This window comes from Aedes albopictus, chromosome 3, assembly GCF_035046485.1.
Source record: "Aedes albopictus strain Foshan chromosome 3, AalbF5, whole genome shotgun sequence".
Classification (NCBI taxonomy): domain Eukaryota; kingdom Metazoa; phylum Arthropoda; class Insecta; order Diptera; family Culicidae; genus Aedes; species Aedes albopictus.
Genome location: NC_085138.1, coordinates 264,637,725 through 264,662,566, shown reverse-complemented (window position 1 = coordinate 264,662,566; position 24,842 = coordinate 264,637,725).

The following is a 24,842-nucleotide window of genomic DNA, read 5'->3' as shown; positions in this document are numbered from 1 at the left end:
AACTGTTCGGGTAAACCACCTTTTTTTAGACTACTCATTTTGGAGCTGTCATATCTTGGAAACCAGTGAACCGAATTGAATGAAATTTTGAACGTACACTAATAATATGTAAATGCTTCACAAACTATTAAAACATTGGTACTTTTCAAACGTTGAAAAAAGTTATCATGGATTGACACTTTTTGGATTTTCCTCGAAATAATTGCAATTTTTTGACATCAATGTCAATAAACTTTTATGTTGATATCCAAAGATTTTCCACTTCTGTTCTCAAATTATCTCTAATCACATATATTAGAGCCTACACGCATAAAAATCCGTTCCAGAAATCGTCAATAACCAGTCACGATTTCTGGAACAAGTTAGATTTTCATTTACGATTATACACCATGAATCAAAATCACAATAACGTGAACTTTGTTCCTCAGTGTAAACGTAACGCCTGCAATCTACGATTCCTTTTACAAAAATGGGAACCTAGTTCATGGCAAGAGGAATTTTGTTCACGGAAACAGGAACCCAAATCACGGCACCTGGAACTTTGTTCATGGTGTGCAAAATCGTTCTGTACAGAGGAACAGAGATCGCAAAGACGTGAAATTGGATCCGGACATGGCAACGGGTTCATGGCTTCGGTCTTATTTTTATAGGCAATCACGGGAACCAAAACTTTAAAACATTTTGAACATGACATCAATTCACACTCCCTGTTGAATAAAACTTATGTTTGCCGATGATAATGTTGACTGCTTCAGTTTAAACTCAACACCATCCAAGAAATGCAGCGAGCTGCGGTGCACCGCGGAGATCCCGTTCTTTACCCACTTTATGTACGTTGTGTGTGCTTACTCGTTGGTTTCTGGTGATGTAATCTCCTTCGGAACAGCCAAATAACACTTTTTAACACGTCACTTTCAATCTATCGTGATTGTTTTTTGCAAAACAGGGACATTTTATACTAAACCAATGTTCGAGCACTAAAATGTCAAGGTACTTGTGTGAACTACCGTGAGCGCAGGCGTTATCCATAATGACAGCGCGCGTGAATGAAATTCACATTTTTGGGAACAAAATCCTGAATTCGATTTCTAGGTTTCTCGATATCGTGATTTAAGATCCTGTTTTTGGTTGCATTACTAAATGAGCTACGAGACTGAGAAGGCGTGAATTGTGTTCGTAATTTTAAGATAAGTTGTCGCGAATGCTGGTTACTTCAGTCGCGTTTACTGGAACTTAATCACGATTATGATCGACCTATCCGTTCCGTTATCCATGATTTTCTGTTCAGGAATATGGGAACGGATTTTTTTGCGTGTATTTAGATTGAAGGAAGAACACATTTGATAATTTTTGTGTGGTATTGGAAATTTTACTTATTTTCCTCTATATGGGTAAAAATTTCAACCCGGTATAACTTAATTCGCCGTGAGAAAATATTGCATTTTATAACGTAGTATTAAGAATCAATATATTGTTGATAAACGTTAAAAAAATCATTCAATTCGGTTCACTGGTTTCCGAGATATAACAGTTTAAAAAATAGTTGTCAAAAAATAGTGTTTTACTCGAACGGTTTTTACTTTGCGAAAAAATCATCAATCGAGCCCAAATTTGTACCAATGATGCACATATAATAGGTTGACAAACAGTCAAAATTTGAGATTTTTTGATGCGCTCTATGAAAAGTTACAGCATGTTGAATTTTTTTGTGGCATAAAAAAAGATGCCTATCCCAAACATTTTGGCCATCCCCTGTAGAGCCATCTTTAACAAATGGACTGGACTGAATACTGAAAGAAATTCTAATATAGGTTCTTCTGTGGGTTCGCTTTTTAACCTAACTTATACTTGAATCGAACTTGACAGTTTTATCATGAGTTGTTATGTATTTCCCCGTGTATTTCAAACTTTAGTCAAGCTGGAGCCTCAATATTGCAATAACGGTTAAGCAAGCTGTAATGATACTTATGTACCTCGTCACCCACTTCATGCAACTACATTAGTGGTCTAATAATACTTAGCGCGCTCGGCATAGTTCCATCATGCCGCTCAAAGTGTTGCCACAAATAATGCTTAGTTTGCGAAACCCGGTTATCTGTCTGGTGGGGCATGGGAGCCTTAACTTCAACTGTTAATGCAATCAGAGACTACTCAGACCTCGACTCAGACTTAGACGTGGGTGATCCAATATATGAAGGGTTATCCAAAACGCTCTGGAGAATTCCCAAAGTGCATTCTCATAATGCTAGCAAGCCTAAGATGCCATTAACAGGAGGAAAATGACAAGATAATATAACATTATATGGTTTATGTAATGTAAACCAATACAACATAACAAAAGAGAACCATTCCAAAACCATTTAATTAAATGTATAACCAGTAGTGAAACTACAATTAAAAACAATATTTACGGTACGTTTATTGTTTGAAACCATATGTGTACCATACAATGTACGGTTTATTTAAACCCACATCAGTATTTATAACAATTCATTTACAATATAATGTATGGTTTTGCAAAAAAATATATATGGAAAAAAATATTTTTTTATATTGTTACGATACTTAACCACCCGTATAGTATGTTTCGAGATTTGTTGATTTTTTTCGATGAAAAAAAATTTTCACCGAAAAAAATCAACAAATCTCGAAACATAAAATTCAACGGTGACGAAAAACCCCACAAACTCGTATAGTATATTGTAAAAATCTTATTTACAATTTACTGTATGGTGTCTACATTACATTTTATTGTTTTTGTATTTTTATTTCTACAGTGGTGTCTATTGTAAAAATATGGTTTTAAATAGTACTGTTACAATACAACGTTCGGTTTTTCTACTGTATTTTTTATTCGGGCAGTCCTTAGGACACCTAGTTTACCACTTTATTTAAACATTTTATTGACTTTAAATAGATGTTTCAACTTATTCACTTTTTTCTCTTTCATTTCCTTTGTAACAAAAATGTCACGAACACCAACAAAACAAAGCACGGAAGAAATCATAAACTGAATAAATAATTAAAAATGCACGGAAAAAGATTGTTTCGGAATAGTGAAAGGTTCAAACGTAAGAAAAACAGTATAATATATTGTTACATAAAGATCGGATCTAAATGTATAGTAGCTACCAATGTGCACAGCTTTTAGCGAACCATTTCATTACAATACACTATATTGTAGCTGGTACACTGTATGATACAGGAATGGTTTTCACCAAATACCCTATGGTTAGTTTTTATCCGGGGGAATCCCTAGAGGAGTTCTAAGAGGAATCTCTGAAAGAAAGCCTGGGAGAATACCAGGAGGACGTCCTGGAGGATTTCCTGGAAAAATTCTAGGATGAATCCCTGGAGGACTCCCTGTAGGAATTACTATGGGAATTCCTTGAAAAATCACTGGAACAATTCCAGGAGGTATCCCTGACAAAATCGCTTGAGGAGTTCCTGGAGGATATCTTGAATGAATTTGTAGTGGAATCCCAAAAGGAATTCCTCGATAAATTCCTACAGTTATTTCCGGAGGAATCTCTGGGGGAATTCCTGAAGGATTTTTAACATTTTGGTTTTATTTGTTTATACCGTCAACCAACAAATACATTTTCAAAATAATAAAACTAGTAGTGTTTTAAATGTTTTTTTAATAAATGGTATGTGAACAAGTTTCAAATTTTTGCATAGACATTGGAAAGTCAATGCTTCGCAATGTTTATTATTAATAATCAACATGCGATTTAAAGGCCAAAATTTGGCGTATTTTGTTAGGTCGTCGTTACTTACGCAGGAGGAGTTCCTGGAGCAATCTCTGGAGGATTTCCTGGAGGAAAACTTGGAGCAATTCCTGGAGGACTTCCAGAAAAAAACGGAGGAATTCATGAAGAAATCCCAAGACGAGTTCCTGAAGAAATCGCAGAAGGAATTCTTGAAAAAATCTTGAAGGAATCTCAAGCAGAATTCGTGGGTGAACTTCTGGAGGTCACTCTTTGGCGAGCGTTCGTGCGAGACAGTCGCAACTTTTCGTTCGTCCGGTTTGTCTCCCGATACTATCCAGTTCGATGGCTTTTTCCAGTGCTAGTTTTCCGAGTGATCAAGTGTTGAAGTGAAAATCCCTAGTGGGACGCGTGCGGTTGGCTAGGCCACAATTTTTGCCGCAAAAGTTCGTTTAGTTTGAGTAAAGTTCACGTTTTCATTTTATCACGTGGCGCATTGACCGATTATCGAGCACATCAGTGCAGCACCCCCCGCACACCGCGCCGCTCGCGCGGCCGTGATCGGCTTCTTCCAGTGAGTACCCAAGCTCATCGTCGTCGACAGCAGCAGCTCACCGAGAGAAGAGCAGAGAGCGTTCAACCGCCGCACACCAGCGCAGCGTCGGGCGCTCAGCAGCAGCTCGCATCCTCCCTGTGCGGGCCATCCGATCGCTTGGACCTGTCGTCGTCGAGCCTGTGGCTAAACAGAGTGCACAAAGATAAGTACATAAAGTTACCTCTCGTTGTTCCCCCCTCTCCACTGACTCTTTGATTAGATTTAATTTGGTACATAAGCAGTTTTTTCTCACTTTTCCTGTAGCGTTAATTTTGTCCCTTGTTTTTTGATTATTTCTCGTCCCTGTGATAGTGGTAGTTTAAGATTTTTGAGTGACCCGTGGTGGTAGTTAGCTACCACAATGGGCGATGATGATGATGGCGGGGGAACATCGTACCGCATCAACGAAGCTTCGTTATTGGCATCGGACTGCTCGAGCCAACAAGGCGATGTAAATGCTAATCCCTTTGTCTCCCTTCACCCTGGTGCTTCTGCAATGGACACCAACAGTAAATCTGTTTCGACGTCCCCCCGCCTCAAGGCCTACCCTCCCGACTTTGGCGGGCCATATGTTGTTTTCTTCCGACCCAAAGGCAAACGTTTGAACACCGTTCAAATCAGCAAGGATCTGACTAAGCGGTATTCTTCCGTTGTCTCCATTGACATGGTCGGTACAGCTAAGCTTCGGGTGACAGTAGGCGACCGAAAACACGCTAATGAGATTGTGGCCTGCGAGTTGTTTACACTTGAGTACTTCGTTTACCTACCAAGCGCGTCGATAGAGATTTCGGGGAAGGTCGCCGACGCATCTTTGACCTGCGAAACGATCATGCAAGGCTGTGGTCGTTTCCATAACCCTTCTCTCCCTCCTGTCCAGATACTGGATTGCCGGCAACTGCATTCGGTGTCCCAGGAGGGCGAGAAGAAGGTTTACACACCATCTGAAGAATTTTCTGTGACCTTCTCCGGATCTGCATTACCAGATCTGCTGGTGATTGGCAAACTTCGGCTACCTGTGAGGCTGTATGTACCGAAGGTAATGAATTGCATCAATTGCAAGCAGCTGGGCCACACCGCTCAGTACTGCAGCAATAAACCTCGCTGTGCAACATGCGGGGAGAGACATGTGGACGGTGCGTGTAAAACGCCGCCCAAGTGTGTTTATTGTGGCAGCGACCGTCCACATGATCTGATTGATTGCCCAAGGTACATACAGCAGAAAAAACATCAAAAACGATCGCTGCAGCAGCGATCACGGCGAAGCTACGCCGAAATGCTGAAAAAAGCTGCCCCGACCGTTGAATCCCGTAACATCTACTCGTCTTTATCTCTCGATGATCAGGGCTCTGACTCTGAGGTCGGGGACGGGGTTCCCTTTGTTTTCAAGGGTGAAACGAGGAAACGGATGAGGCTCCAGAGACCCACCAAAAAACCTCGGAATCTGCCTAGCAGCGACCCCCAACCCACCATGACAAATTTGAAGAGTGGTAAGAAAGCCACAAAACGTTCCCCTCCGGGATTCAAAATCCAGGACGAACGAGACTTTCCATCACTCCCGGGAACATCTAAAATCCCAGATGTCCCACGTTTTTCGAATTCTCAACCGGAAAGACAGCATTCGGAGCACCAGGAGCAACCTCAGGGTGCGCCATTGTTTACGCTCTCTGGCATTGTAGACATCATCCTCAGCTTCTTCAATGCTTCAGACTCCGTGAAGAACATTGTAAAAGGACTTCTTCCTTGCGTGACCCCTCTTTTGAAGCAGTTGGCTTCTAAAATGCCCCTCCTTGCGACAATCGTATCTTTCGATGGCTAATTTAACCACCGAGGTCGAAGATACGATTTCGGTTCTACACTGGAACTGTCGTAGTATTACACCGAAATTAGACGTTTTTTAATTTTTAGTTTACAATTTACAATGCGATGTTTTTGCACTATCCGAAACATGGCTGACACCTGATGTAACCTTACCTTTTCCCGATTATAATATCATTCGCCTTGATCGATCCGACTCTTACGGAGGGGTGCTTCTAGGGATCAAGAAGCAGCACTCATTTTACAGAGTCGATTTTCATCTGATGACAGGCATTGAAGCCGTCGCATGTGAGGTGACTATCCGAGGTAAAACCCTCAGTGTTGCCTCCATATATCTTCCACCGAGAACTGCAATATTTCGCAGGGATCTCGCCCACATCTGCTCGGTTATGCCCGAGCCTCGGCTGCTCATGGGAGATTTCAACTCCCATGGTACAGGCTGGGGGGAACTGTACGATGACAGCCGTTCAACGTTGATATATGACCTCTGCGACGACTTCAACATGACAATTTTGAATACCGGAGAAGTTACACGAGTGGCACCTCCAGCTCAAGATGGCAGCCCTAGAAACAGCCGATTAGACCTCTCAATATGTTCGAGCTCACTATCGCTGGAGTGTACATGGAAGGTTATCCAGGATCCTCATGGTAGTGATCATCTGCCGATTGTTGTTTCTATTTCCAATGGGTCACATCAACCTCCATCTATCGACATCGCCTACGATCTCACCAAGCACATTGACTGGGAGAAGTACGCAGAAGCAATTATCGACGGTGAACAATCGGTAGAAGTCCTTCCACCGCGGGAAGAGTATCAGTTTCTATCAGAACTGATCATCAGTAGTGCGCGTCAGGCACAACGTCGACCAGTGCCAGGTCCGTCGGTTCGCAGGAAACCCCCCAATCCGTGGTGGGATAGTGAGTGTACAGAAATATATCGCGAGAAATCCGCTGCGTTCAAAGAGTTTCGGAAACGCGGTTCGGTCGAAAACTTCAAGCGGTTCGCTTCCCTTGAAAGCAAGTTCAAGAACTTGATCAAGGCGAAGAAAAGCGGTTACTGGCGTCGGTTCGTCGAGGGTTTGTCGCGCGAGACTTCGATGAGAACTCTTTGGAACGTCGGTAGAAGAATGCGTAACGCGTCGTCGGTCAACGAGGATCGAGAAAGCTCTCCTCGATGGATCCTCAAGTTCGCAAAAAAAGTTTGTCCAGATTCCGTGCCCGTGGAGCGAATAATTCGTGATGTTTCCGACGATAGGGACGACATGGATAGGCCGTTTTCAATGATTGAATTCTCACTTGCTCTTCTTTCATGTAACAATTCCGCTCCAGGAATGGATCGAATCAAGTTCAACTTGCTTAAAAACCTCCCCGACGTCGCTAAGAGGCGCTTGTTGAACTTGTTCAATCAGTTCCTGGATAACAACATCGTTCCGGATGATTGGAGACAAGTGAGGGTGATAGCTGTTCAAAAACCCGGGAAACCCGCGTCGGATCATAATTCGTACCGTCCAATCGCGATGTTGTCTTGTCTACGGAAGCTGTTGGAGAAGATGATTCTCTTTCGACTGGACAAATGGGTTGAATCGAATGGCATGTTGTCAGACACACAGTTTGGTTTCCGCAGAGGCAAAGGTACGAACGACTGTCTTGCGCTGCTTTCTTCAGAAATTCAGCTTGCCTTTGCTCAAAAGCAGCAAATGGGCTCAGTGTTTTTGGATATTAAGGGTGCTTTTGATTCAGTTTGTGTCGATGTTCTTTCCGACAAACTACACGACTGTGGCCTTTCCCCAATTCTTAACAACTTTTTGTATAATTTGCTGTTTGAGAAGCAGATGAGTTTCGCTCATGGTGACTTGACAGTTTCACGAATTAGCTACATGGGCCTCCCCCAGGGTTCATGTCTAAGCCCCCTTCTTTACAACTTTTATGTTAGAGACATAGATGATTGTCTCATGGAAAACTGCACGTTAAGGCAGCTTGCGGATGACTGTGTTGTCTCTGTAACGGGATCAATAGCAGTCGATCTGCAAGGACCACTACAGGATACTTTGGACAATTTGTCTACTTGGGCTCTCAAGCTGGGTATCGAGTTCTCTCCGGAGAAAACTGAGATGGTTGTCTTTTCTAAAAAACACAAACCGGCAAATTTTCCGCTCGTTCTGATGGGTAAGACAATCACTCATAGCATGTCTTCACAATACCTCGGCGTCTGGTTCGACTCCAAATGCACCTGGGGGAAGCACATTGTGTATCTGATACAGAAATGCCAAAAACGAATCAACTTTATGCGAACTATTACCGGAACATGGTTGTTTGTTTGTTTGTTTGTTTATTATCGACACTTTACACAATTGTGCATTCGTGTCGACCGGAACATGGTGGGGAGCACACCCGGAAGATCTGATCAGGCTGTACCAAACAACCATTCTATCGGTTTTAGAATACGGTAGCTTCTGTTTTCAATCCGCGGCGAAAACACACTTGCTGAAGCTTCAACGGGTTCAGTACCGTTGCCTTCGGATCGCGTTAGGTTGCATGAACTCGACTCACACAATGAGTTTAGAGGTACTTGCTGGTGTACAGCCTCTGACAGACCGCTTTGCGGAGTTGTCGTTCCAATTCCTTATCCGATGCGAGGTTGTGAATCCGTTGGTCATAGAAAACTTCGAAAAGCTGCTCGAACAGAATCCCCAAACTCGTTTTATGAGTGTGTACTACTGGTACATGACGCTGGAGGTAAGCCCATCTCCGGTTAACACCAATCGTGACAACTTCTCAGACTTCGACAGCTCCTCTGTGGATTTTGATCTCTCTATGAAGGATGAGATCACCGGTATAACGGAATCTTTTCGTTCCATAGGTATTCCACAAATTTTTGCAAGTAAGTTCGGGCATGTTAGCGGGGCCAGACAGTTCTTCACAGATGGTTCCAAAACCGATGATTCGACTGGATTCGGTGTCTACACGCATAAAAATCCGTTCCAGAAATCGTCAACAACCAGTCACGATTTCTGGAACAAGTTAGATTTTCATTTACGATTATACACCATGAATCAAAATCACAATAACGTGAACTTTGTTCCTCAGTGTAAACGTAACGCCTGCAATCTACGATTCCTTTTACAAAAATGGGAACCTAGTTCATGGCAAGAGGAATTTTGTTCACGGAAACAGGAACCCAAATCACGGCACCTGGAATTTTGTTCATGGTGTGCAAAATCGTTCTGTACAGAGGAACAGAGATCGCAAAGACGTGAAATTGGATCCGGACATGGCAACGGGTTCATGGCTTCGGTCTTATTTTTATAGGCAATCACGGGAACCAAAACTTTAAAACATTTTGAACATGACATCAATTCACACTCCCTGTTGAATAAAACTTACGTTTGCCGATGATAATGTTGACTGCTTCAGTTTAAACTCAACACCATCCAAGAAATGCAGCGAGCTGCGGTGCACCGCGGAGATCCCGTTCTTTACCCACTTTATGTACGTTGTGTGTGCTTACTCGTTGGTTTCTGGTGATGTAATCTCCTTCGGAACAGCCAAATAACACTTTTTAACACGTCACTTTCAATCTATCGTGATTGTTTTTTGCAAAACAGGGACATTTTATACTAAACCAATGTTCGAGCACTAAAATGTCAAGGTACTTGTGTGAACTACCGTGAGCGCAGGCGTTATCCATAATGACAGCGCGCGTGAATGAAATTCACATTTTTGGGAACAAAATCCTGAATTCGATTTCTAGGTTTCTCGATATCGTGATTTAAGATCCTGTTTTTGGTTGCATTACTAAATGAGCTACGAGACTGAGAAGGCGTGAATTGTGTTCGTAATTTTAAGATAAGTTGTCGCGAATGCTGGTTACTTCAGTCGCGTTTACTGGAACTTAATCACGATTATGATCGACCTATCCGTTCCGTTATCCATGATTTTCTGTTCAGGAATATGGGAACGGATTTTTTTGCGTGTACAACGAATTTCATAGCGCCACCTTTATGCTTCAAAAGCCATGTTCGGTATATATTGCTGAGCTAGCGGCTATATACTACACCTTAGAGTACATTCGCACTCTCCCACCTGAGCACTACTTCATTTTTACCGACAGTCTAAGCTCTCTGGAGGCTGTTCGGTCAATGAAACCGATGAAGCACTCAGCGTACTTCCTGAAAGGAATACGCCAAGTCTTGAGTGCTTTGTCCAAACGCTCATACATCATCACCATAGCTTGGATCCCTTCACATTGCTCAATTCCGGGCAATGAGAAAGCGGACTCTCTGGCTAAGGTGGGCGCTAGCGAAGGCGATATTTATGAGCGTCAAATCGCCTTCGACGAATTTTTTGCATTGGCCCGTCAGGAGACCTTGATCAGCTGGCAACACAAATGGAGAGATGGAGAGATGGGTAGATGGTTGCACTCCATCATTCCACAGGTGTCGAAGAAGCCATGGTTCAAAGGGTTGGATTTGAGCCGCGATTTCATTCGTGTAATGTGTCGGTTGATGTCCAACCACTATTTGTTGAACGCACATACCTTCCGTGTTGGGCTCTCAGAAAGCAATCTCTGTGTCTGTGGCGTGGCTTACCAGGATATCGAACATGTCGTGTGGGGATGCAATGAGTATCGTGAGGTCAGATCTGAGCTACATGAAATTCTCCGGGTCCGAGGAAAACAACAGAAACCCGTTAGAGAAGTGTTGGCAGGACTTGATTTGGAATACATGAACCTGATTTACCAGTTTTTGAAACGTGTTGATGTCAGAGTTTGATGTAGTACGTTCCTTGTTTTCGTTGTCCGCCTTTTGGTTTTGTTGTTCGCCCCTGTCTGTCGTCACCCCCTTCCGTTTGTCCTCTTCTTGTCGTTTTCTACCGATACAGTCCTTTCTTTTTGGTTCCGTTACAGATATGGACAATTTGTCCCATCAAAGTTTTAGTATAAGTTAGCAAATAATTTAGTTTTAAACCCATAAATCCGTCCTTCCCATTTTTTTTTTCTTCAATCCTTAACCTCGAAACAGCCGCGAGTACTTCGGCTTCCCAAACTAACATAGTTTTAAGGCAGCAATAAATTGTAAAATGTATAACCATTGTAAAAAAAACAAAAGATTTCGGCTCAGTTATGCCCATGTGGCGCCCGAGCCTTCCAAATAAACGAATAAGTAAAAAAAAAAAAAAAACTTCTGGAGGAATCCCTGTAGCAATTCTTGAGGCAATCTCCGGAGGAATTCCGGAAAATCACCAGGAGGAATGCCAGAAGTAATCCCAAAATGAATTCCTAAGGGAATCTCTGAACAATTCCTGGAGGAATTCCCGAAAAAAAAAATCCAGGAGGAAATCTGAGGGAATCCCAAGAAGAGTGCCTGGAGGAATCCTTTCGAGGCATTTGTAAAATAACCCCTGGAGTTGTTCCAGAAAGCATCTCATATGGAATTCCTGAGTGAATTTCTGATGGAATCACTGTAGAAATTCTAAGAGGAATACCTGGAGGGATTCCTGAAGAAACCCCAGGAGGAATCCCGTAAGTAAGCTCGTGAGGAACTCCTTAGTAAATCTCAGGAGGAATTTTTGAACGAATTTCTGGAAGACATTCTGAAGGAGTCCGTGGAAAACTTATTCTGAAGATATCCATGTCTGCAGTAATTTCTGGACGAATTATTAAAGTATTTCTTGGATGAACTTTAAAAGGACTTTTTGTCGAAAATTTGGAAGGAATTCTTCGATTCATTTTTTTTTTAAATCTGGTAGAGTTTTCAGAAAGGACTTCAGCTATAAATCGAAGGAAGCCAGCGCTTGAAAATTGAAGCGTTTTACCTCAGACGAATAAAAATTTGCTTTTCTTTGACCGGCGCTTTTCAACCCAAAGCGGTAGCAATTTGCCTTCATTGGCTGACATGCTTCTGCAAGGAAAGATCGATGTACACAGAGTAAGGAGTAACTTTCACGCAGCGATCGAAAAGACAAAAGATTTCATGCAAACTTGTGTGAAATTTGTGTAACACCGGATCAGCACATTTTTCTGAATCTCTCTCTTCGCCGGTGTATATGGCAATGAATATACTTGATTTTTATCTCTTTATTACACTGAAAAAAATATCATGGTAAAATGAACTATTCAACCATTATTAATTTTACCATGCCTAAAAATAGTAACAATGACCACGTTTTCAATAATGACTACTATGTTTTCCTTGAAATTACCATGGTTTGACAGCAAAGCGAATAGTAATCAGAACTATCAAACGTGGTTATCTTGATTACGTTGTACGTGCTTGTCAGAACCATATTCATGTTTGCTATTACTATTCTCATGTTTATTTATACCGTTTCCGTAGCTTTTTCTCGTTATCGACATTTTTTTTGTCATCTAGTCATTTTCCAACAAAAAATGTGAAGTTGTTCCCTTTTTGTAAAATTACTGGTAAGTTTTTCCATCGACATTTTTGGTTTTGAACGCTAACAAGACTCGCCAACGATATCCTCACAAGTTCTTCTGCCTAAAAGACTACATACAGGAATTCCGGAAGAAAATCTTAAACCTTCCTTGCCACTACTGCTTTTCAGATGCGGCCATAGAAAAGGCGCTCCGGAAGCAGACTAATCAGAAGCTGGAGAGAGCAGACAAAGGATGCAAAAAGTTGGTAACGATTTTATTTTGGAAATTTGTCGCATTTTTATTGCACATTTTTACCATTCACAGGTTACATGAAAACACTTGGACCTCCACATTCCCGTTTGTATGAATGTTGAACTACCGTTATCAAAAGAACCGGAGATTGAAGACGGTTCACGTGAGGTTGCGCCTTGGGTTGCGCTACCGATTGACATTGAATTTCCACTTTGCCAATAATAGGCAATCCACGGATGGACGAGGATGTTAAATTTTTTCGCCGCAGCAAACCGCAAAGCTGAAGCAACAAGTTCCTCCGTCACCGCATCCTTCCAGCCTCGCTCAGGATCTAAAATTTCCGGACGACGTTGTTTCATCGCAGCGGGAGTCCCCAGGCATGCATCACCAGACTTGTCACCAGAAACTAAACCCGAAAATGAAGCTTGTCATGGCGCTCCCGGAGAATATTAATTTAATCATAAAGCAATTATGTATATTTTTTATGTATAATGATAGAAAACAATAAATATAATTGATTCTATTATTTTTTACAACACTTTCTTAAGGTGAAACATCAAGAAATCCCATTGCAATTTTGCATACAAACTTTAGAGGCACAAATCTGACGAACGAAGCATCGAACCAAGCCGCAATTGATTATCCTGGCTTTACTCACTTGCATAAAGAGGCAGCTTTTCCAAATCGAGTGCTTTTGTCTACGAATTTTTAAGATTTGTGCTCTTGAAATCGTGAGTAGGGGTCCAAGTCGGCCATTGTGGCAGCCATATTGGTATTCTTTGAAGTTTCTCCTTAAAGGTAAACAATAAACACGACACTACCATTCAACCACACGCATGGTAACTAAAACCGGAATGCCATAGTCAAATGTACTATGCTGTTAATCATGCACATAGTAAAATGGACTATGAAGTGAGGTTCGAAGTTACCATGAAATGTAAATAAAAAGCAGCATGGTAAATTGAACCCTTCACATGGTATTTTCAAAAATAAATCATGGTCTACCAAAATCAAGTAGTAAAAGTGTTTTAATTTCACCCTCGATTTGGTCACCGTTACCATGTCCTTTTTTTCAGTGTACAGTGCAAATGACATAAGGTGAATATAGAACGAAGCCACACCTTGAATTTTCGAAAGCACAAATCTGAGGATCCAAACATCGCACCAAGCTGAAAACTTGATCGATTGGTCACCCGCTGGTGGTGACTAATCGATCAACTTTTCAGCTTAGTGCGGTACTTGGTTCTTCAGATTTGTGCGTTTGAAAATTCAAGGTGTGGCTTCGTTCTATATTCACCATAAACTCGAATTAAATCGATTATAATGGTCACGTCCATCATTCTCTTATGGATAAATTGATTGTTTTTACAAGTTTTGAGCAAAAAATAAATCCATTGAATCATTTGGGCATCTTCAGTCTCACCGCAACAAGTGAGAAATAATGGTTTCCAGTCAGATGCTTCGCCAGCAAACCGACCGATGAGGAATAGTGGTCGCGGTTGGTACGGTTTCATTTTGCTCCCTGTACGTGTTCGTTCGTAGTGATGGTTGGCGCTGATGACTGATCGTATCATTCATATTCAATCAAATTCAAGCACTGAAGGAAGGTATTTGAAAATTCCTGGAGATTTTTTTTAATCTAGCTCATTTATTTGATACTCAATTGCCTTGGATGAATTCTTCGATGCATTCTTGCAGAACTACCTATAACAGTTTCTGAAGGAATCGTGGAAGGAATTCCTGAAGTATTGCTTGAAGCAAGCTCTGATACAATCACTATCGGAACCCTACAAGACGCCCGTGGAGGAATTCACGAGGGAGAAATTCATGGAGAAGTCATAAAGAAGGAATTCCTGAAGAATTTTTGAGATTTTTTTCTCAGAAACTCTGAATTATTGATAATTTTGAGTTGACCAAATTAAAAAAGTGGTGGTCAGGATGGGGGACCATGCTGGCCATTGATCAGTAATTGCCAAACAATTCAATAACACTAGTTTACAAAATAAAACGAAAGTCGTGGACTTCTGTCAACGACCAAAATTTTTGAAGCATATTTTAGTGCTGATTTCGAAACCGTGCTTCAAAAAATTATAGTAGAACAGTTTTCAAGTTTAAGCTCAATATCGAGTTTTACAACTTTTTAAAATATGGAATTTACTCAAATTCAAATATCTTGCCAACCAATTTTAAATCTTTTTCCATAAATTAAAGCTGAATATAATACCATTCGATCATCTGAATGCAGGTTTCGCGTCAGATTGATGAAATTCAAGATATTGGCAAGTTGTAGGGAGAATCTCCTTAAATTTTAGCAAGTTTTCCAAAAATATATGAAGAAGTGTATTTTTTTCAATAAGAAAAAAACAATTTAAAAATTCTTTCTCAACGTTTATTTGACATATCATATGTAGGCGAGTTACAGTAAAAAATTCAGCTCAATCGGAGCATTGATTACGGAGAATGAGATGTGTGAAGTGAGCGACTTTGCTTAACCCTTCGAGGCGGTCCAGAATGTCGAATTGTTTAAAAATCCATATTCACTAAAACTGATGTGGTCAGGGCGTTAACAGTGTGCACCCAAAATAACCAAAATTGGCATTTTATAATATTTCGCTTCCTGAGGGGGCGGTCCAGAATGTCGAATTGTTTAAAAATCCATATTCACTAAAACTGATGTGGTCAGGGCGTTAACAGTGTGCACCCAAAATAACCAAAATTGGCATTTTATAATATTTCGCTTCCTGAGGGGGCGGTCCAGAATGTCGAATTGTTTAAAAATCCATATTCACTAAAACTGATGTGGTCAGGGCGTTAACAGTGTGCACCCAAAATAACCAAAATTGGTATTTTATTATATTTTGCATCCTGAAAAAAAAAATTTTTTTTTGAACTGAAGAGCTGGTTACTCAGTGAGTAACTTGGAGTAACCACGATGACACCACTGCCCTTCAGCGCGCGCGCTGTTGTAAAAAGTACAACACTACCAAAAAACCTCGCTTTTCGTATGCAGCGCGAGCGCGGTGCAGTTTCAATTGCTTGATGGCGCGCGTCCTGGAAGGTTAAAAATAGAACAAAAATTGATTTCAAATCAATAACCTTGTATGGAAAGTCGAAAAAATTTCCACTCTACTGTATTTTTTTTCCTTCGTGTTTTCTAACTCAGGGTATGATTCTACACAAAAAACGATCATCAGCTTACCGAGTTCAAAAATGCTGTAAACTAGTGTAATTGAATGGACGAATAGTAGGCAAAAGAAAAGCAAAGCGGGCTTGCTATCGGAAGATCAAACGCTGAAGAATGACAGTGAGTAAATGCACCAAGATCCCGCTTGTGAAAATAGATCTCATATTCGATCTTTAGATGATTGCTGCACACTGACAACTTGTGAAACTACGAATCTTCTGAAAAAAAAAAAATGTGCGAAGAATTGATACGTACATACTGGAAAAACTTGTAATTAGAAGGCACAAAAAGTTGTTAATTGACAAATTGAGAGATGAAATTTGTGAAAAATCGCTTTCTGGTGGGATTCGAACCCACGACTCCGTATTCGCTTGACCGGCGCTTTAAACAACTAAGCCACAGAACAAGTAATGATTCTGCGGAATAGGAAGCCTAACTGACTCCGAAACCGCACCGTGAACACTCCTATTTCACAAACTCATCTCTCTTTCGACTTAGATGCCGAACTACACTTACTACTTACAAGTGAGAGCGAATTATTTTTACAAAGCCGAGACTTACTCTCGCACTCCGCATACCTAGGCTGTGGAGCGGACCTGGTGTGGTGGTTAGAACACAAGACTATCACGCCGAGGACCTGGGATCGAATCCCACTCCCGACATACTCACAAAATGTGGGTTCTTCCTTCGGAAGGGAAGTAAAGCGTGGGTCCCGAGATGAACTAGCCTAGGGTTAAAAATCTCGTTAATACAGACAAAAAAAACATACCTAGCCACCAGGCAGTTTGTTTTGCTGGTGTCTAATTAGTATGCGTCGAGAGTCTAATTAGTATGCGTCGAGAGCTTTCTAACTTCACTAAGTGGGCACACAAACGGGAGTGTGTTGTGGATTGGCATCTAAGCCGAAAGAGTGATGAGTTTGTGAAATAGGAGTGTTCACGGTGCGGCTTCGGAGTCAGTTTGGCTTTCTATTCCGCAGAATCGTTACTGCATAGTTCTGTGGCTTAGTTGGTTAAAGCGCCGGTCTATAGCGAATACGGAGTCGTGGGTTCGAATCCCACCAGAACACCTTTTTTTCCACAAATTTCATCTCTCAATTTGTCAATTAGCAACATTTCGTGCCTTCTATTTACATGTATTTTCAGTATGTATCAGACATACCAGCAAATGTGGTAAAATGCCGGTAAAATGGGCAATATGTGTCATTGTGACACGTACATTTTGCCGTTATTGATCAGCACCGTGTGGTTTTCCATTCCTGGTGCTTAAGATCTTGTACTTTGGGAAATTTCACAATTTCGGAGGGTTGTGAGGGTTTTTGATTCATGACTGTAGTTGTCCTGATGCCATTCAGCTGAATACAGATTTACAGTTTCGCGCAATTAACCCTAAAAGGGATACCTTCATGGCCTCAGTTTCGTCACCTCGCTGAGTGTGCTCCATCAAAAACGAGCTCTGAAAGGCGCCTGGGGTCCAACGGACCCCAGGTATCCCTTTTAGGGTTAATCTTGCTAAAATTCTAATTCTTCGCTTTTCGCAAATCATCAAACAAATGCATTTTCTAAATCAAGAAGTAGGATTTCTTCAATTTCTTGCAATCCCTGAATCTCAAAAAGCGTAATGAAGTTAGTTCAAAAGCATACATTTCATTTATAAATATGAGTTAGTTTTGGGATCACGACTTTCATAATGCGGTTCACTTTTGGTCCGGACTTGATTTTGTTTTTCCTTCGCCTATTCGATAGGCTAAATTCCCCATTTGCGGTGTTTCACCAAGTTTAAATCAAAGGATTGAGAGCATGCCCATCTAAGTATTTTGAGCATAGTTCCATCTTGTTGCAAGCGTTGCCCCGATTGATGCTGCTTGTAACGACAAAAAAGGCTCGTTAAATTCGACATTAACGTTTCGCAGACGAATATCGTTCCAGGAGGGATTTTCCCGTTGGCACCGAAGGTAATAAGCACAAGTTTTATTGCGCTCGTCGTCCTTCAGTTCGCTGAAGGAGTACGGTTTGAAATCGAGCTATGTACATAGTAACAGGGAGATGCGCTTTTGCTCTTCCGCTTTCCTCATCCACGTGGGGGAAAAACCGAATGGCAGGCTTTGAACCAATTCCTAACGTTACTGTTGGCGACGTCGGAATTAATGGAAAATTAAATTTGTAGGCACACAATGAATTACTGTCATTCGGTGGGATTTCTTCGCGTTGATTGCTCTGGCCGTTACTATCATTGCCACATTTACCAAAGCCGGCGAAAATTGATGGGGAACAATTTCGTTTGCCGTAGTGGTGAGTTTTCACGTGCTATACCTACTTGGCGGAGGCTCCATCCTCTGGAACAACTCAGTCACTGTGGTGGGTTGAAAATAGCTGGGACAAACCACTACTGAGGACAAGCGAGTTAAGAAGGATGAGCTAAAATGATTACGTGATTCTGTTTTCGTAATCGTAACTCTCTGTTGGTACAGCCAGTTCCTGACTGGCTGGTGCTGAAAGGACCAAAGATGCAAAAGGAGTCGAAAAGCTCTATCGCGTGTGGGAAGGGTGGATTTTTTCCCTGTGCTTTACAATAAATGCTTTCCTTTAGGACAGGTAGACATACCATTTAGCATTTGGCACGGTGATGGCAGGACGGATAAAGGATACGTAATTTGCTAATGGCAGGGAAGGCTGAGCTATCCGGAAGGAAATTAGTGAATGGAAGAAATGTGTTTAAAATTTATTATGCTGGGGATCGTGTGAATGGGATGAGCGACAGGAGATAAATGACATCGCTCGAGCTAATTTGAAAATGCTGCCATCGAACTCAATGATCTTGGAAATGTGTCTGGTAAGCAGTCGATAGAGGCAGTAAACCATTCATCACATTTGTCGCGCTTCGACAAATTGCAAAGTTCTGCGCGATTGATATGAATCAGTAATTAATGTGTCTGTAGTGTATGTGACAGTTATTATATTTGCCAGCTTGCAAAAAGATGAGTTATGGACAAAGGTGTATTCATTTTTTTTGCAAAATTTGAGCAAACTTCTTAACTATCATTTTATTAAGCACCTGACTACCTACTCTCTACTACTCTTCATAAAGTGCATTCAAAAATGTATTTTAACCTTTTTAACTTCTTTGTCTCTGAATATTATGAATTGAATGAAACATGCTGTGTATCATCAAAGCATTCCCAATAATTTCAAAAGTCGTCAAAAGATAGCCGCGGTTCGGTATGTGATACATGAATGGTGAAGACCGTAGGTAGTAATGACGCTTTAATTAAATATTCAAAGCCATAAGAAACCTAATGTCATAAACACTTCACCACATCATCCCATACACCACAATAGGAAAATACGTGGAAAAAGGTCTTCTGTTGCACTCTACGACGACGGGATGATGGAGACGTAGGGTCGATGGTTATTGTCTTTATAATTTATTTTCCCTTTATACACCCTGCCCAAGTCGCGTAGGTCGAAGCATGTTGATTGCCACCAAAGGCTCAGGCTTGGACAACAATGGAGCCCTAAGCGAGGCAGGGGCCGTTTCTGAAACCACTATCGCTCTTTGCTCTATGAATGGTGACACTAATTGAGTTTGAGAAGCAATTTTCCGCACAGCACAAAATGAAGATATATTTGTGGGAACAGTGCCTCAATGGCAGCGTTTAATGCGATTTATCCTTGAAGAAGTCATTTTTCACGCAAGTGATCTGACTTTATGTTTTTCCAGCATGATGAAGCATATACGTAAATGGGTTTGTTTCCATTTATAGAACGTAAAATTTTTCGTGATGAGATATTTTAGGAATTGGGTTTCTTTGTTTACAGTTAAAAGTTTTTTTTTTACAGTTTTCGGGTGATTATCAGGTAGATTTACAGAACAAGTTAAAACCCTGCAACAGATCTCAATCTCAACATATGTTTGACGTGCATACCGTAATTTAGGGAAAGTTGACCACTTTAATCTATTATTTTCAATAAAATCAGGTACAATGCATACGATTCCAAACAAATATTTTTAAAACATGTACCTGTAAACGAAATTCTTACAAGGAACTGCTACATTTTGTAAAAAAATCGTGGTGTAATTGATCAACCAATAACATAACATTCTAAGATTGGAAAATTATTAAACTATCTAAATTTAATGATACTGATTCTGAATAAGTTTAAACAATTCTTACAACTGGTGTATTTTGTATGTTAACCCGTAAACGCCCAAGGTGTCTCAAAATTTGAATCTTCAAATAAACTTAATATCAAAGGTCAAGTTCCAATAAAATAATCATGATTAGACAAAAAAATTCAAAGTCTGTGGTGAAGTTCGAACAAAATTCGTCAATGGTGGTCCTCAATCATAATTTCAATCAGATATACTCTACATCAGGGATTCTCAAACTTTTTTCAGCTTGCGACCCACTTTAGATTGTAAAAGAAAGTGGCGACCCACCAGCACATAACTTAAGCTATTATTACCTCTTAGCAAATTTCAATTTGCGTATCAAGCTGGTAAATCGACAATAACAGCGCTTCAGTCGCTAGTAAATAAAATTGAGAAATCGCTTCAAGCCAAGGAAATTGCCGTGACTGCCTTTCTCGATATCGAAGGAGCATTCGATAATGCATCCTACAGCTCAATGCGTTCAGCATTGGAAGCTATGCTGAAAGATCGGGAGATTTCTGCTGATCTTGGAGGTGCCCAACTATCTGTTAGATCTATGAAGGGCTGTCCTCAAGGCGGAGTATTATCGCCCTTGCTGTGGTCTTTGGTAGTAGACGAAGTCCTTAAAAAGCTAGCTGATCAAAGTTTTGGATAAAGCTATGTTCATTTAGAATCCGGAATGACAAAATCACGTATATCTTAGGGATGGAATAACAAACATAAAAGGTGAAGCCCTCAAAACAAAGGTTATGTATTGCACTTTCATGGGAAAATATCATTGAAATTATTTATTTTTATTTTTCACACATTTTCTCACTTTTTCAGTGTTGACCTCTCTAAAAATCTGCACAACGGTGGTAAATTTTAGCAACAACCCCTTCCGCACGTTTGTTCAACAATCAGGTCATCTATGCAGTGTCCTGAGTGCCTTGACTAGTCTTACTAGGATTCCGAAGAAAAATTGCCAAACTTTTTTTTATTGCGAAATGAGGGGCAATTCAGTGAATTGAGAAAACGCGAAATTTGAGTGTTTTTTTTTTCGTTGATAAACACTACCCATCTGTGACGATACCACTGAACGTCTCCGGCTGTCATGGCAGCTCATCAAAAAAGGTAAAACCTCTACATATCTCTTGTGTGCGTTTTTGAAAAGCAGCACGCTATTCTTGAGGCTGTCATCCTTGTATGAATTGGTTCTCATCATCTTGTTGTGAAAAAAACCATACCCAGAGTTCGAACTTCTTGCCAAATCCAAGGGGGAAGACAGCTTTGCTCAGAGCAAGCTTTTGTTGATCGAGCAGCTGTGAGCTACTCCCGTTGCTCCCATTTGCTCAAACATTTTTCCCTAATCCAAGTAGTCAGACGTATGCCGAACACTCGATCTGTCAATCTTGGTTGGATTGAAAGTCTCGTTCCAGAATAGGAACAAAAAGTTTTACTATTATTTGGTTCGATGGCTTTTATCCTGAGCCATAAAGTATTCAATGATGGCATGACCGTGCATGGAAGTGGCAGTTGATCCGTATGCGTATCCCCAAGGCAGCTTTTGCGGGGCCCGGTTTGTTCCAGGCATAAAAATCCTAGCCAGTTGCAGGATAGGTTCCGCATAAGCATCGAATTAGCATAAGTATACTGGAGACACTTTTTATCCCACACCAAACAACACCACACCAGTGGACTAATTTCTTCAAAGAAAAGAAAGTTTTCGTGTTGGTTAGCATGGGAAGAAAACTACCTTCTGAAAAAAGGGCACCGGAATTCACCCACAGGTTAATCTTTCACATCATTTTAAAAAGAAAAAATATTAAAAGCACGGATAGGGTATCCTGCAGGCGATACATGAATGTTCCAATGCATAAACAAATCAATCATATGGTTGCTATGTACGGCTGACGCTGTGCTGAGCAAAGCGAGTTGCTCCGAGTTGCTCAAATTTTACTCAAGATCAGCACAAAGAGCAAAAGCTGTCCACCCCCTTGGCCAAATCTTCAAATTCAAAGCAGATTTATCAATGAACCCAAGCTTTTTTCTTCCGAGGACACTTCCTTATGCCATGGTTAACAACATCTGTGCACATAACACATAATGGTTTTGACGATATTAACATTTTTCGCGACTGTCGTACCTGACCACGCTTAATTTTCAACGTGTTTGTGCAAGATTTTTTTCCTCCTCTTGTCTTCAATCTGAAATAACTTTTCACTCGTTGCAAGAAAATTGATGAAATTTTCACCATTTAAAGAGAATTAGTGTATGATCAGAGTGCTGCAAAAGAATGATGATTATGTTCATTGAGAGCGCCACTAGAAAATGTGACATGATTCCAGATTCTAAGTGAACATATGTAGCTTCATGCAGATGATGTGACCATTATTGTACGTGGGAAATTCGATGACACGATCTCTAATCGGCTACAATTTGCGCTCAATATTACGCTAGAATGGTGTAGGAAAGAGGGCTTAAACGTAAACCCATCAGAAACTACTATAGTTCCTTTCACTATAAGGAAGAAATTGAGTCTTATGCAGCCTTATTTAGACGGAGTTCGAATTCACTTCTCAGAAGAAGTCAAACATCTTGGCGTTACTTTGGACAAGAAACTGAACTGGAATTCTCATCTGAACAAGGTTATTACAAAGGGTACTAATGCTCTTTGGGTCTGCAGTAAAGCCCTAGGTAAAGCCTGGGGACTTCGACCAAATATGGTGTACTGGGTTTATTCAACAATAGTCCGGCCAAAAATAACATATGCTTCACTTGTCTGGTGGCCCAAAACAAATGAGGTAACCACTCAAAGGAAATTAAGCAAGCTTCAAAGGCTTGGATGTATATCAATAACAGGGGCAATGAAAAGTACACCATCAGCTGCTTTAGATGCCCTTCTCAATATACTACCACTGCATCAATTTGTGCAAATGCAAGCGGCAAAAAGTGCCCTGCAATTTATTAGTTTCAACAAAATAATGAACGGGGATCTTGTGGGTCATCTGAAGATCATTATAGACTTGGATCTGAACTCAAGTATAAAAACAGTGGAAGATTGGATGATTACGAAGACCAACTATGATGTTCCCTTTAAAGTGGTAAAACCAAGTTTGGGATTCTGGTGGGCCAAGTTTACGTCCAGGTTCTATAGTATTTTATACTGACGGTTCCAAAATGGGTGAAAATACAGGGGCTGGAATTGTAGGCCCTGGCATCAATAAAGCTATACCAATGGGATACAGTCCCACTGTAAGCAGAAATTCTTGCAATTTTGGAATGTGCTTATACATGCCTCAAGAGAAACTACAGGTTTGCCAAAATCTGCATCTTGTCAGATAGCCAAGCTGCTCTGAATGCGCTAAAGGCATTCACGTGCCAATCTGGTTTGGGTAGTGCCGGATTTAGGCCTCTGGGGGCCCGGGGCAAACCCTATAAAGTGGGCCCCCAGAATCAAAATGTCGAAAAAAAATGGACCATAAAATTACGTCTTTTTTCCTTTAATCTTATGTATTATTATATTTTTAATGTTTACTGTTTTGGGCCTAATACAGTGGTGTTTCGGTTTTATCACTAGTCGTTTTAATCACTACTCGCCCAAATTCACGGTTTTCTATTCGATTTTATCACGATTTTTGTTTCGTTTTTATCACACTTGTTGTAAAACATTCTGAAATCAATATAAAATCAGTACAGCACTGTGCGGTCCACCAAAACTGTTAAAAATGTGAACTAAGACTCATACATTTTGCAGCTGAACGATTTTGAATAAAAAATTTACATTTTTTTTCTCGTTTCACCAAATTCACGGTTTCGATTATATCACGGTAAAATTTTTTTGATCGTGGTAAATTCGAAAAACCACTGTATTGAAAACTTGTGGTTTCTGAACTTTAACATTTAACCCTTTGGAGACGGCATTTTCCCCTCTCTAGATGCATCCTCGCTAGTCTAGAACACGTTTGTAATGGTCGATTTTCTAGGCTGGGCACATACGATCCATCCGTCCCCATAGGGTTTATTTGATATTTGGCTCAAATGTCAAATGATAGCGTAAAGGACATCTTGTTCAGATAGTACGTACATTTTTAACTTTTATCCGAATTGAAAACATTTATGCAAGTTTAAGAACTTAAGCGTTCAGTTAAAAATCTACTAAAACATGGAGCAACCTAATTGAGATTGCACGAGATCGATGAGTATTTCAAGATTCAAATTATACAGAGATTAGTCTCTTGGGAACAACTGTAGCAATAAATCTTAATATCTTCAGTAAAACCCAACATAAAGATATGAAAAGCTACTGTTTCGAGGACACTCGGTTTCAAAACTAGCCTTGAACATCTCCAGAGTTCATCATCTTCTCTTTCCCGTGGTAGCAACGAACTGATGCAAATGAGTATTAGGCATTTGTTTTCAGAATATAATCATAATCAACAGACGTATGTATAATCATTATGAAATAATAGATAAATTTGTGAAACTATTGAAATTTATATTGATGTACAATTACTCTTAAAGATACTCTCAAATGCTTAATCTACAGAGAAACAGACGTCACACTCTCATTGCTTCCCATCGATCACCTTTTTAACGGTTGAATCAAATATTCAGTAGTAGGTCGATCGACCACTCGCGGCGCTTGTATCGATTTTGCTCATATTTGACGATTGCTCACTACCACCATCTAGTGGCGGCCTGGCCAAACACAGTACGTGTAGCATTGAGCGATTACGTTTTCGTGACGATGTTTTTCCATGAAATTTGTTCTAAGTG